Below are 12,582 nucleotides of genomic sequence, written 5' to 3' on the forward strand. Positions count from 1 at the left end.
CGAGTTCGAGAGTAGGTCGAGGCCGTGAACGGCCCCGGGGCCTCCAATCGTTCGCTTTACCGGATGGAATTGCGACGATCGAGCGCCAGCTATCCTGAGGGAAACTTCGGAGGGAACCAGCTACTAGACGGCTCGATTGGTCTTTCGCCCCTACACCCGGTTCCGACGATCGATTTGCACGTCAGAGGCGCTTCGGACTTCCACCAGAGTTTCCTCTGGCTTCATCCCGACCGGGCGTGGATCGCCATCTTTCGGGTCCCTGGTCGCTCGCTACGCCAGAGTCGGCCGAGTCGTACTCGGAAAAAGGGGAAACCGACCCGGGGGTGATGCGCCCGCGCGCAGCGCCTAAACTCGACGACAAAATAGGACTAGTTCAAGCCGCGGGATCTCACCGATGGGCGAAGGAGGATATGGAAGCTGGCGCCCGGCAATTCCCCTTTTTGGATGATGCGCCGGTCCCCTCTCGGGGAGGAGGGAAAAACAACCGCACGTCAGCCACGAGCCTTCCCTCTCCTATCTCTCTCGGGAAGAGAGAAAAAAGGAAAAGTTGCGGGCACCGCAGCAGCGACGGCGGAAGGCCGAAAACGCCGCGCCGGCGGGATCGGGCACGGCTCGGAGGCGGGTGAGGCGAGGAGAAGACGACGGCACGAGACCGACGACACCCCCCGACGACCCCCGGACGACTTTGCCACGACACCTCTCCCGATCGACGCCCTCCTACACGCTCTCTCGCTTTCGCTTCGCCTTCGGGGTTAGTCAGAGGTGGCCCCTACGACTCGCGAACGGCCAGGACTCCTCGGTCCGTGTTTCAAGACGGGTCGGGTGGGTTGCCGATGCACGTCGCTGACCGGGTGGCGGGCGGCTCGAGTAAAAAAGCGTCGCCGAGCGACCTCTCCGGAAACGGAAACGGGCGCGGGGCGGGGTTGCCCCCGACAAGAACCCGAAACGTCGGCGAGGTGCGTGACGGCGAGGCCGCGCCAGTCCTATCCCGCCTCTCATCGCGCACGCGCCCGAGACGGTGGGGCGCCTAAGGAGCGACACACAGAGTGCGTCGCCCGCACGTCGCCCGCACGCGACTTCCGGCGGGATCAAAACGGACCGGCTCGCCACGTGTAACGGATCGTGTCAGATTTCCTCCGTTCCCGGCAGAAAGGGGCAGTTACGTTCGCGGGCCCGACGGCCGGTGGCCCCCGACTTCACAAGGTGGGAAGACGGGGGTTTTCAGGGTGATGAAACGCCTGCCGCCTACGGAAAAAAACCCGCGTGTTCGACCTGCACGCCGGGAACGGGTCGCGACGACGGACCGGAGGGGAAGTGCGTCCGGTGCCGGCCGCGCGGAGGTCGCGCCGAAGCGCCCGCGCCATGATTACGCCGAGCGATGATGAAGGGGACGGGTGCAGCGGAGTCGCGCGCGGAGGGAGCAGGAGGAAAGAAGAAGCGGCGGCGACGGATGCGGCGGGTTAGGGCCCGGCGGCAGCAGCGATCGAGAGGACGAGTCCCCTCCGTCGCAGCCAACCGACGCAGCCACCTACCGACGCCGCGGTCGTCACCACGTTTCCCTTCCCGCTATCCACGCGGCCCGTCTCCTTCGTCGGCGACGCGGGCACAAAAGCTGGAACCGCGGGGAACGAGTCCCCCGCGGACACGACGAACGACGACCTGTGCCGCGACGGCCTCTCTTTCAAGAACACACATCGAGTTTGGGCTCGAGCCTAGGCAGCACCGGACTGAGTCCCCCCGCGATCGCGGTGAGCGGTCCCACCCGTTTACCCCTGGGCGGTTTCACGTTCTCTTGAACTCTCTCTCCAAAGTTCTTTTCAACTTTCCCTCACGGTACTTGTCGACTATCGGACTCGTCCCGGTATTTAGCCTTGGATGGAGCTTACCACCCGATTTGGGCTGCGTTCCCAAGCAACCCGACTCTCGGATCGAAGGCCGTCGCTCGCCGTCCGCACCGAATGGGCCTGGCACCCGCCGCGGGCGGCCCCGATCGAGGGAACTCCGAACTATGCGAGACGAAAACGAACGGCTGCCTTCGACCCATGCGCCACACGTCCCGAAGCCTTTAACTTGCGACGGGATTCGGCGTTGGGCTTCTCCCGGTTCACTCGCCGTTACTAAGGGAATCCCGGTTGGTTTCTTTTCCTCCGCTTAGCGATATGCTTAAGTTCAGCGGGTCGTCTCGTCCGAGCCGAGGGCGGCGGTTTTTAGTAGAGTGTGGTGTTTGGAGGAGAGGAATCTCGATCGGTACCCTCCGTGTGACGACGGCTGGCCGATATAGCGCCCGTCCGACCGAAAATGAAGAAGCCAACAATTAAAAAAAAGCGTGGGTCCTCCCCATCCGACGTTGCGTTGCCTACGACGCGGCCACCTTTTTACGGTGCGACGGCCGTGCTCGTCGCGCTGCTCGAGGCGTCGCTGAGAGACACCTTCATGAGGCAGAGAGCGAGACGAGCAGGCGGCGCTTACGTCGGCAGTCGGTTAGGTCGGTACTTTTTTTTTGGTCTCCCTTCGGCTGCTTTCGGACAGACTCCTCCTGCTCCTCCTCCACAGTGTTTCTTCACGCGGTCGAAAAGGGAAAAGACTCCGCGGTCTGCCAGCGGGAGACGAAGGAGGAGGCCGGAGAGGGTTTTAAAAAAAAAAAAGACATTGAAAGGAGTCAATTCTTTTTTTATTTTTCTTCCCCCTCGTCACTCGCTCCTGCGACGTCCCGGTTACCACCGTGCCGAGGACCGGGCGGGCACGGGGACGGCAAGATGTCGTTTCGTTAACGGAGAAAGACATGTAACGTTCCGCCTCTCGACCGGACGTGGCCCCGAGACAAGGGATCTCGGGGCCGCAATGTGCGTTCGAGGTGTCGATGTTCACTGAGTCCTGCAATTCGCATCAGTTATCGCGGCTGGCCGCGCTCTTCATCGACGGACGAGCCGAGTGATCCCCCGTCCAGGGTTCAGCACTTGGTTTTTTTATATTAGTTTTTGTTTATATAGATTTAGTAGTGTGCGAGGAGGTCTGTGCGAGGAGGCGTGACGGCATTGCAATGTCGCGAGTAGTTTGTTTTTTTAGCTAGCGGCGGTGGCACAGCGGCTGCAAAAAAACAAAAAAAACGATAAAGCGGCGACAAGGCAAAGAAGAAGCGGCCATCACTTGCGGTGGGCGAAAAAACAAACAGGTGGTAAGACGCGGAAGCAAGCAAGAAGAGCTGGGGCTTTAAAAACCTCCGCGTCACCACAAATCTATCTCTCGCTCCGCCTTTTATAGGTTTGTTTGCGCGCATTCGAGGCGTTGACGCCGACAGACAGAGGAGGTAGGCCGGAAAACAACAAACCAGTCTCGAACGGGAAAACGGTAATGATCCTTCCGCAGGTTCACCTACGGAAACCTTGTTAAGACTTTTACTTCCTCTAAACGATCGGGTTCGGTCGTCTTCTCCAGGCATCGAACGCCGAGGCGTAGATGCACGAGTGTCGTGACGGACACGTCGCGCACTGCCCGGCGGCGTCGTCGGCCAGATCCGAGGACCTCACCGGACCGTTCGATCGGTAGTAGCGACGGGCGGTGTGTACAAAGGGCAGGGACGTGATCGACGCGGGCTGTTGACCCGCGCCTACCGGGAATTCCTCGTTCACGGGGTTGGTTACAGGCCCCGATCCCTATCACGGGAGGTGGTTCAGAGGTTTCCCAACCCTCTCGGGCCGGGGCGAAGTCCCCGCTGATACCTCCAGTGTAGCGCGCGTGCGGCCCCGGACATCTAAGGGCATCACAGACCTGTTATCGCTCCGCCTCGTGTGGCTTTCTGCCACCCGTCCCTCTAAGAAGTGCGTGAGAAAACCGACCCGGACCCGAGCGCCACGGAGGACGCCGAGCCCGCCGTAAAAATCACTGACATCGGCGCACTAGTTAGCAGGCCGGAGTCTCGTTCGTTATCGGAATCAACCAGACGGATCGCTCCACCAACTAAGAACGGCCATGCACCACCACCCACCGAATCGAGAAAGAGCTATCGATCTGTCAATCCTACCGGTGTCCGGACCGGGTGAGTTTTCCCGTGTTGAGTCAAATTAAGCCGCAGGCTCCACTCCTGGTGGTGCCCTTCCGTCAATTCCTTTAAGTTTCAGCTTTGCAACCATACTCCCCCCGGAACCGAACTCTGGTTTCCCGCAGGCTACCCGCCGGGTCATGGAAGCGAACGCCGGCGGATCGCCGGTCGGCATCGTTTACGGTCGGAACTACGACGGTATCTGATCGTCTTCGAACCTCCGACTTTCGCTCTTGATCGAGGAAAACGTGCTTGCCACACGCCATCGCTGCAGTTCGTCTTGCGACGATCCAAGAATTTCACCTCTAACGTCGCAATACGAGTGGCCCCGACCGCTCCCTTCGATCATTGCCTCGCCGTAGACGGAGACCGACAGACGTAGACGAGGCCCTCTTCCATCATTCCATGCTTATCGTATGCAAGCTTGAACAGCCCGCTCTGAGCACTCTAATTTTTTCAAAGTGAACGTACCGGCCGCCGCGGACACTCGGTTAAGAGCACCCTTGGAGGAGAAACCGCCGACCGCAACACGCGCGCAGACAAGACACGAAGCAGGGACTCGGAGCGGACCGGGGGGTTCAAAAAAAAAGAGGAACGCGCGGAAAGGGAGAGGGAGAGAAGCGCGGGGGTCAGAGTGCGGGGATGCGAATGAACGCACCCAAACACACACACGTAGCACCCCCCCGTTAGACTACTCCCGGAACCGAACCGACGACCACTTGTTTTTTTTTTCCCGGATCCCGATCACGACCTCCTCGTCCACCTCGCCGGCAGGACCGCGTGGCGGGTATGCTAGCGGTTGACACCGGCGGAAAGGGCCGGGAATGCGAACGGACGACCAAAGTCAACGACGGACGATGGCGCCGCCGCCCCGGGGCCGCTTGCGCGACCACGAACCCGAGTTCGGACTACGAGCTTTTTAACCGCAACAACTTTAATATACGCTACCGGAGCTGGAATTACCGCGGCTGCTGGCACCAGACTTGCCCTCCGGTTGGTCCTCGTTAACGGATTTGAAGTGTACTCATTCCGATCGCGGGGCCTCGACAGAGTCCCGCGTCGTTATTTTTCGTCACTACCTCCCCGTGCCGGGAGTGGGTAATTTGCGCGCCTGCTGCCTTCCTTGGATGTGGTAGCCGTTTCGCATGCTCCCTCTCCGGAATCGAACCCCGATTCCCCGTTACCCGTAGTAACCACGGTAGGCACTTAACCGACCGTCGACAGTTGATAGGGCGGACCCTCGAGAGACCCGTCGCCGGGCGTGAAAGCTCGTGCGATCGACCAGTGAGTTATCCAGAGTCACCAAAGCGGAGCGCGCCGCCCTATGAGCCCCGCCACCGAACGGACCCGCGAGCGGGAACGCCGACGACGGGAGGACGGAATGACGCGCATCGGTCTCAGTCTAATATGTAGCGCCGCGACCCGGAACGGCCGACGCGGGTGCCAGCGCGCGAGGCGTGGCGACGACGGCGCGCCGACCGATCGCGGCCTGTGTCACATGTATTAGCTCTAGAATTGCCACAGTTATCCATCGCCTCCGAGGAGGAATACGGTCCCGAGGATTAGGTCCGGTTCCTGAGCCATTCGCGGTTTCGCCCGTTCTAATGCGTGGCGTGAACTTACACTTGCATGGCTTAAGCTTTGAGACAAGCATATGACTACTGGCAGGATCAACCAGGTATCGTTGGAATTTGGGACTTTGTTTCGACAGAACGACAGACCGACCGACCGACCGACCGACATAAGACAGACAACTACAACGACGGGCACGTGTTTATTTATTTTTCGAGGGGGTTCGCCGTCAGAAGAAGCGCGCTGCCCGCGCTGATGGCCTCTTTTTTGTTTCTCCCCTGACTTGGACCGAGACCGAGACTCAAAGAACGAAAGCGACCAACGTCGACAACAACAACGACAACGGCACCCTTGACAGCGATACATACGACAAACGACAAGCAGCACGACGGCAGTGCACACGGACATCGAGGGTCAAGGTGCAGACTGAACTCGCCGAGGTCGTCGTCATCGTGGTCGCCATCGATTCCGTCTCGTCGTCGTCGTCGTCAACGTCCACGTCACAGCCGGCCGAGAAGAGAGAACAGACGACAGCGTCGACAACAACAACATCGACAACGGCACCCTTGACAGCGATACATACGACAAACGACAAACAGCACGACGGCAGTGCACACGGACATCGGAGGTCAAGGTGCAGACTGGAATCGTCGAGGTCGTCGTCATCGTGGTCGCCATCGATGCCGTCTCGTCGTCGTCGTCGTCGTCTTCGTCGTCGTCGTCGTCATCAACGTACCAACCGACCGAGACGAGAGAGCAAGCAACAACGTCGACAACAACAACGACAACGGCACCCTTGACAGCGATACATACGACAAACGACAAACAGCACGACGGCAGTGCACACGGACATCGGAGGTCAAGGTGCAGACTGAACTCGTCGAGGTCGTCGTCATCGTGGTCGCCATCGATGCCGTCTCGTCGTCGTCGTCGTCTCCGTCGTCGTCGTCGTCGTCGCCAACGTCAACGTCAACATCACAGCCGTCATCGGGGAGGAGCTGGACCAGGGCAGCGGCGGCGTAAATTTTCCCGTCACCTTCGTCGTCGCCTTCGTCGACCGACCGACCGACCGGCGTCGTGTTCGTGCTCGGAAAACCGAGGAGAGACAACGTGCACATGGCGCGTTCTCGCAAGCGGCTCCTCGGTCCGATTTTTTTGGGCGGCTTTTTCGAGCTTTTTTTTTTTTTTCTCACCCTTTCGTCCGTGCGACGGCGAACGTTAGGGGAAAAAAAAAAAAAAAAAAAAAAACGACAACAACGCGGCGGACCGGGCGAACAACATCGTCGACACACACGACATTGACGACCGGTCCCCCTTTTCACAATCGCATCGAGATAAAAACGAACGAGTCCGATTCGAGCACCGAGTCGCGAGCGGGAGGACTGTCGGTGCAAGTATCGATCACTGACGTGAGCGCTTCGCCGGACAGAGGATGGCTCATCCGGCAGCCGTGCAAATCGACGGTATGGGAAGAACGAACAAGAAGAGCAACGACTTGATCGGCGGCTTGGGAACTGCGGACGGTGAAAACGGGTTAATCGACTGCGACCACGACTGCTCGATCGATCTTCTTTGGCGCTAACAAAGGTGGAGGTGGCGCAAGAAGGGACTAGCGCTATCACCGTCCACGTATCAGAAGATGCGGCGGCAGACGTCGACGCTTATGCGTTGTCGGACGAGAAGTCGCTGCAGCACGTGTACCGCGAGCGGGACGTCCAAGGTTTTGCCAGACGGAAAGAAATCGGGTGTCAGCGAACGTTCACACGGCTGTGAGATCGGACGCTGACAGGAGTAGGAGGCGGCAGGCAGGCGGCGGTTACGGCGGCGGCGCCTGCTGCTGCTCATCCTCCTGTTTGCTGCGGCGACTTCCAGGACGGGAGAGCATCGAACAACGTACGTATGGTTACAAGGGGATCAGGATCTACATAGTGCATCCCCCGCGGCTATTTTTGTTTGTTTGTTCGCTCGTTCGTTAATTCGTTCGTTCGTTCGTTCGTTCGTTACAATGTACGTTTTTCCGTTCGACGGCGGCAGAGAGCGGCGGCGTTTCTCCCTAATCCGGAGGATTTATCGGTCGCACAGCGATGGGTCGTTCGGCCGATCATCGAAAGATTCGCAGGTAGTGGTTGAATGGCAGAACGGCAGCAACAACAGCGGCGGCTGAGAGCGGCGAACGCTGAGGCGGAAGCAGAAGCTGCAGCAAACGTATCGGCTAAACATGGTGGACATAGATATGGCTGACGACGCGGGTACCACGACGACTATGGAACCAGGAAAAGGAGCCGTTAGTTGTTCCAACATATCGTTCGACACGTCGAGCAGCCCTAGGTCCACGGAGAAGCACACACACGTACCACGTATTATAACCTAACGACGATGAGCGGGCGCACGGTTGGCAGGAACGAAGGCGGCGGATCAAAACAAGTTGGAGCGCGGCGACAGCGATAACGGTGACAGCCCTAGGCGGCGGAGATGCCACTTTCTGACGCCTTTGCGACAAGCCCGTAGAGACGTTCCGGACCACCACGAGGCAAAGAGTCGCTGCTCCGACGAACCGACACACCAAAGTGTGCTTCCTACCGAACATGTTTTATAAAACTTTCAAACTGGAAAACCCCAGAAATGGTGTTGGTATTCGTCCAGACCCACCTCCGACACCTGAAAATGGTGGTCAAAAAAAACGTCGATTATACGAAGCGACATTTCTGGTCGGCGATTTTCCAGTTTTACGCCTACTGCCACATGGGGATGTCGGTAGGCGTCGCAAAGTGCCTTCTCGACGCCTAGGCACACCAGGACTTTGTCATTTTTTTCCCCCTCGACATTCCTGGTCCGGTCTATTCCGATTTTACACCTACCGCCATGTGGGGGTGGCAGTAGGCGTCGAAAAGTGCCTTCTCGACCGCTAGCGACACCACTACTTTATCGAGCTCTGGAGGCCCGCACACCGACCCGGGGGCCGCGGAGTCGACCCCGGGGGCCTCCTGGCGTCGCCGCCGCTCACTTGGACGCCTTCCGCAACCTGTGGTCCCGCTCGGGGCCGCCGGGAGCCTCGCCGACCTGACCGGTGTCGGTAGGCGTCTGGAAGCGCCCGGCCGACCTGGACGAGGTCCCCCTGGCCCCCGGGGGACACCCCTTAGTTGGATGGGGGTGCTGTCCCGGGCACACATGCAACCCGCGGCCGCCTACCGACAGCCCCCTTCGCTCGATCGCTACTCCTTTCCAACATATGTCGGAGAAGCCGGGCGGTTGTGAAACCCCAGAAATGGTGTTGGTATTCGTCCAGACCCACCTCCGACACCTGAAAATGGTGGTCAAAAAAAACGTCGATTATACGAAGCGACATTTCTGGTCGGCGATTTTCCAGTTTTGCGCCTACCGCCATGTGGGGGTGGCAGTAGGCGTCGAAAAGTGCCTTCTCGACCGCTAGCGACACCACTACTTTATCGAGCTCTGGAGGCCCGCACACCGACCCGGGGGCCGCGGAGTCGACCCCGGGGGCCTCCTGGCGTCGCCGCCGCTCACTTGGACGCCTTCCGCAACCTGTGGTCCCGCTCGGGGCCGCCGGGAGCCTCGCCGACCTGACCGGTGTCGGTAGGCGTCTGGGAAGCGCCCGGCCGACCTGGACGAGGTCCCCCTGGCCCCCGGGGGACACCCCTTAGTTGGATGGGGGTGCTGTCCCGGGCACACATGCAACCCGCGGCCGCCTACCGACAGCCCCCTTCGCTCGATCGCTACTCCTTTCCAACATATGTCGGAGAAGCCGGGCGGTTGTGAAACCCCAGAAATGGTGTTGGTATTCGTCCAGACCCACCTCCGACACCTGAAAATGGTGGTCAAAAAAAAACGTCGATTATACGAAGCGACATTTCTGGTCGGCGATTTTCCAGTTTTGCGCCTACCGCCATGTGGGGGTGGCAGTAGGCGTCGAAAAGTGCCTTCTCGACCGCTAGCGACACCACTACTTTATCGAGCTCTGGAGGCCCGCACACCGACCCGGGGGCCGCGGAGTCGACCCCGGGGGCCCTCCTGGCGTCGCCGCCGCTCACTTGGACGCCTTCCGCAACCTGTGGTCCCGCTCCGGGGCCGCCGGGAGCCTCGCCGACCTGACCGGTGTCGGTAGGCGTCTGGAAGCGCCCGGCCGACCTGGACGAGGTCCCCCTGGCCCCCGGGGGACACCCCTTAGTTGGATGGGGGTGCTGTCCCGGGCACACATGCAACCCGCGGCCGCCTACCGACAGCCCCCTTCGCTCGATCGCTACTCCTTTCCAACATATGTCGGAGAAGCCGGCGGTTGTGAAACCCCAGAAATGGTGTTGGTATTCGTCCAGACCCACCTCCGACACCTGAAAATGGTGGTCAAAAAAAACTTCGATTATACGAAGCGACATTTCTGGTCGGCGATTTTCCAGTTTTGCGCCTACCGCCATGTGGGGGTGGCAGTAGGCGTCGAAAAGTGCCTTCTCGACCGCTAGCGACACCACTACTTTATCGAGCTCTGGAGGCCCGCACACCGACCCGGGGGCCGCGGAGTCGACCCCGGGGGCCTCCTGGCGTCGCCGCCGCTCACTTGGACGCCTTCCGCAACCTGTGGTCCCGCTCGGGCCGCCGGGAGCCTCGCCGACCTGACCGGTGTCGGTAGGCGTCAGTCAAACTTGCTTAAGAGGCAAAGCCTCCTCACACCTTAAGAGAGTCACAGTTAGTCCCGCCGTTTACCCGTGGTCGTCGTCGGGGGTGCCGGTCGGTGTGTTTCGGCGTGTTTCTTTCTTACTTTAGCTCGCTCCTATAAGCTAACTCAGCAGCCCTGCTAAAATCAATTTATCATTATTTTCAATCTATCGAAAATCTTAATTTATTATTATTTTCCAACTATCGAAAATCTTAATAGAGTTGGGGTTTTTTGTTTGTTTTTTTTTTAAATTCCATTGTAACAACAGACAGCCAGCCAGCAGCATGTGGTGTCGGTAGGCGTCTGGAAGCGCTTGAGGAGGCAGAGGAGTTGGCAAGCTCGCTAAACTGCCCGCTGGTGTGGTGGTGTCGGTAGAGGCGTCTTGAATATACCCGGTCGCTCGATCGACGACGACGACGGCTAGGTGGCCGAGGAGGAGGACTACCTACCTACCTACCTACCTACCTACCTAGCTAGCTAGCTAGCCGAATAGCCGTGGTAGTCGTCAGTCAAACTTGCTTAAGAGGCAAAGTCCCGCCGTTTACCCGTGGTCGTCGTCGGGGGTGCCGGTCGGTGTGTTTCGGCGTGTTTCTTTCTTACTTTAGCTCGCTCCTATAAGCTAACTCAGCAGCCCTGCTAAAATCAATTTATCATTATTTTCAATCTATCGAAAATCTTAATTTATTATTATTTTCCAACTATCGAAAATCTTAATAGAGTTGGGGTTTTTTGTTTGTTTTTTTTTTTAAATTCCATTGTAACAACAGACAGCCAGCCAGCAGCATGTGGTGTCGGTAGGCGTCTGGAAGCGCTTGAGGAGGCAGAGGAGTTGGCAAGCTCGCTAAACTGCCCGCTGGTGTGGTGGTGTCGGTAGAGGCGTCTTGAATATACCCGGTCGCTCGATCGACGACGACGACGGCTAGGTGGCCGAGGAGGAGGACTACCTACCTACCTACCTACCTACCTACCTAGCTAGCTAGCTAGCCGAATAGCCGTGGTAGTCGTCAGTCAAACTTGCTTAAGAGGCAAAGTCCGCCGTTTACCCGTGGTCGTCGTCGGGGGTGCCGGTCGGTGTGTTTCGGCGTGTTTCTTTCTTACTTTAGCTCGCTCCTATAAGCTAACTCAGCAGCCCTGCTAAAATCAATTTATCATTATTTTCAATCTATCGAAAATCTTAATTTATTATTATTTTCCAACTATCGAAAATCTTAATAGAGTTGGGGTTTTTTGTTTGTTTTTTTTTTAAATTCCATTGTAACAACAGACAGCCAGCCAGCAGCATGTGGTGTCGGTAGGCGTCTGGAAGCGCTTGAGGAGGCAGAGGAGTTGGCAAGCTCGCTAAACTGCCCGCTGGTGTGGTGGTGTCGGTAGAGGCGTCTTGAATATACCCGTCGCTCGATCGACGACGACAGGCTAGGTGGCCGAGGAGGAGGACTACCTACCTACCTACCTACCTACCTACCTAGCTAGCTAGCTAGCCGAATAGCCGTGGTAGTCGTCAGTCAAACTTGCTTAAGAGGCAAAGTCCCGCCGTTTACCCGTGGTCGTCGTCGGGGGTGCCGGTCGGTGTGTTTCGGCGTGTTTCTTTCTTACTTTAGCTCGCTCCTATAAGCTAACTCAGCAGCCCTGCTAAAATCAATTTATCATTATTTTCAATCTATCGAAAATCTTAATTTATTATTATTTTCCAACTATCGAAAATCTTAATAGAGTTGGGGTTTTTTTGTTTTTTTTTTTTTTAAATTCCATTGTAACAACAGACAGCCAGCCAGCAGCATGTGGTGTCGGTAGGCGTCTGGAAGCGCTTGAGGAGGCAGAGGAGTTGGCAAGCTCGCTAAACTGCCCGCTGGTGTGGTGGTGTCGGTAGAGGCGTCTTGAATATACCCGGTCGCTCGATCGACGACGACGACGGCTAGGTGGCCGAGGAGGAGGACTACCTACCTACCTACCTACCTACCTACCTAGCTAGCTAGCTAGCCGAATAGCCGTGGTAGTCGTCAGTCAAACTTGCTTAAGAGGCAAAGTCCCGCCGTTACCCGTGGTCGTCGTCGGGGGTGCCGGTCGGTGTGTTTCGGCGTGTTTCTTTCTTACTTTAGCTCGCTCCTATAAGCTAACTCAGCAGCCCTGCTAAAATCAATTTATCATTATTTTCAATCTATCGAAAATCTTAATAAAAAATGAGATTTGGTTTTCATGTGAATGTTATCATCTATAAGTTTAAAACTTTGTTATGAAAGAAATCATGTTAATGACATCGACTGCGGCCGGTGCCGGAACCCCGTAAGCATTTTTTCACTCCAAC

At 57.6% G+C, this 12,582-nt stretch overlaps 2 non-coding genes and 1 pseudogene across 2 annotated transcripts in view; all 3 read right to left on the minus strand.

The window, feature by feature from the left end:
• Nucleotides 1-2,200, minus strand: part of LOC145274001 (large subunit ribosomal RNA) — a 5,733-nt gene extending 3,533 nt beyond the window's left edge. The window contains exon 1 of the ribosomal RNA XR_013866580.1: nt 1-2,200. This exon is cut by the window's left edge and continues 3,533 nt beyond it. This is a non-coding gene — a ribosomal RNA (large subunit ribosomal RNA).
• Nucleotides 2,201-2,793: 593 nt separating this feature from the next.
• On the minus strand, nt 2,794-2,951 carry LOC145274000 (5.8S ribosomal RNA). Its single transcript, XR_013866579.1, has one exon. It is a non-coding gene; the product is annotated as a 5.8S ribosomal RNA (ribosomal RNA).
• A 398-nt stretch (nt 2,952-3,349) lies between these two features.
• LOC145273996 (small subunit ribosomal RNA) lies at nt 3,350-5,720 on the minus strand (annotated as a pseudogene).
• Nucleotides 5,721-12,582: the final 6,862 nt, after the last annotated feature.

The sequence above is a fragment of the Euprymna scolopes genome, unplaced genomic scaffold (assembly GCF_053919585.1).
Source record: "Euprymna scolopes isolate OS-2025 unplaced genomic scaffold, ASM5391958v1 sca239, whole genome shotgun sequence".
NCBI lineage: Eukaryota > Metazoa > Mollusca > Cephalopoda > Sepiida > Sepiolidae > Euprymna > Euprymna scolopes.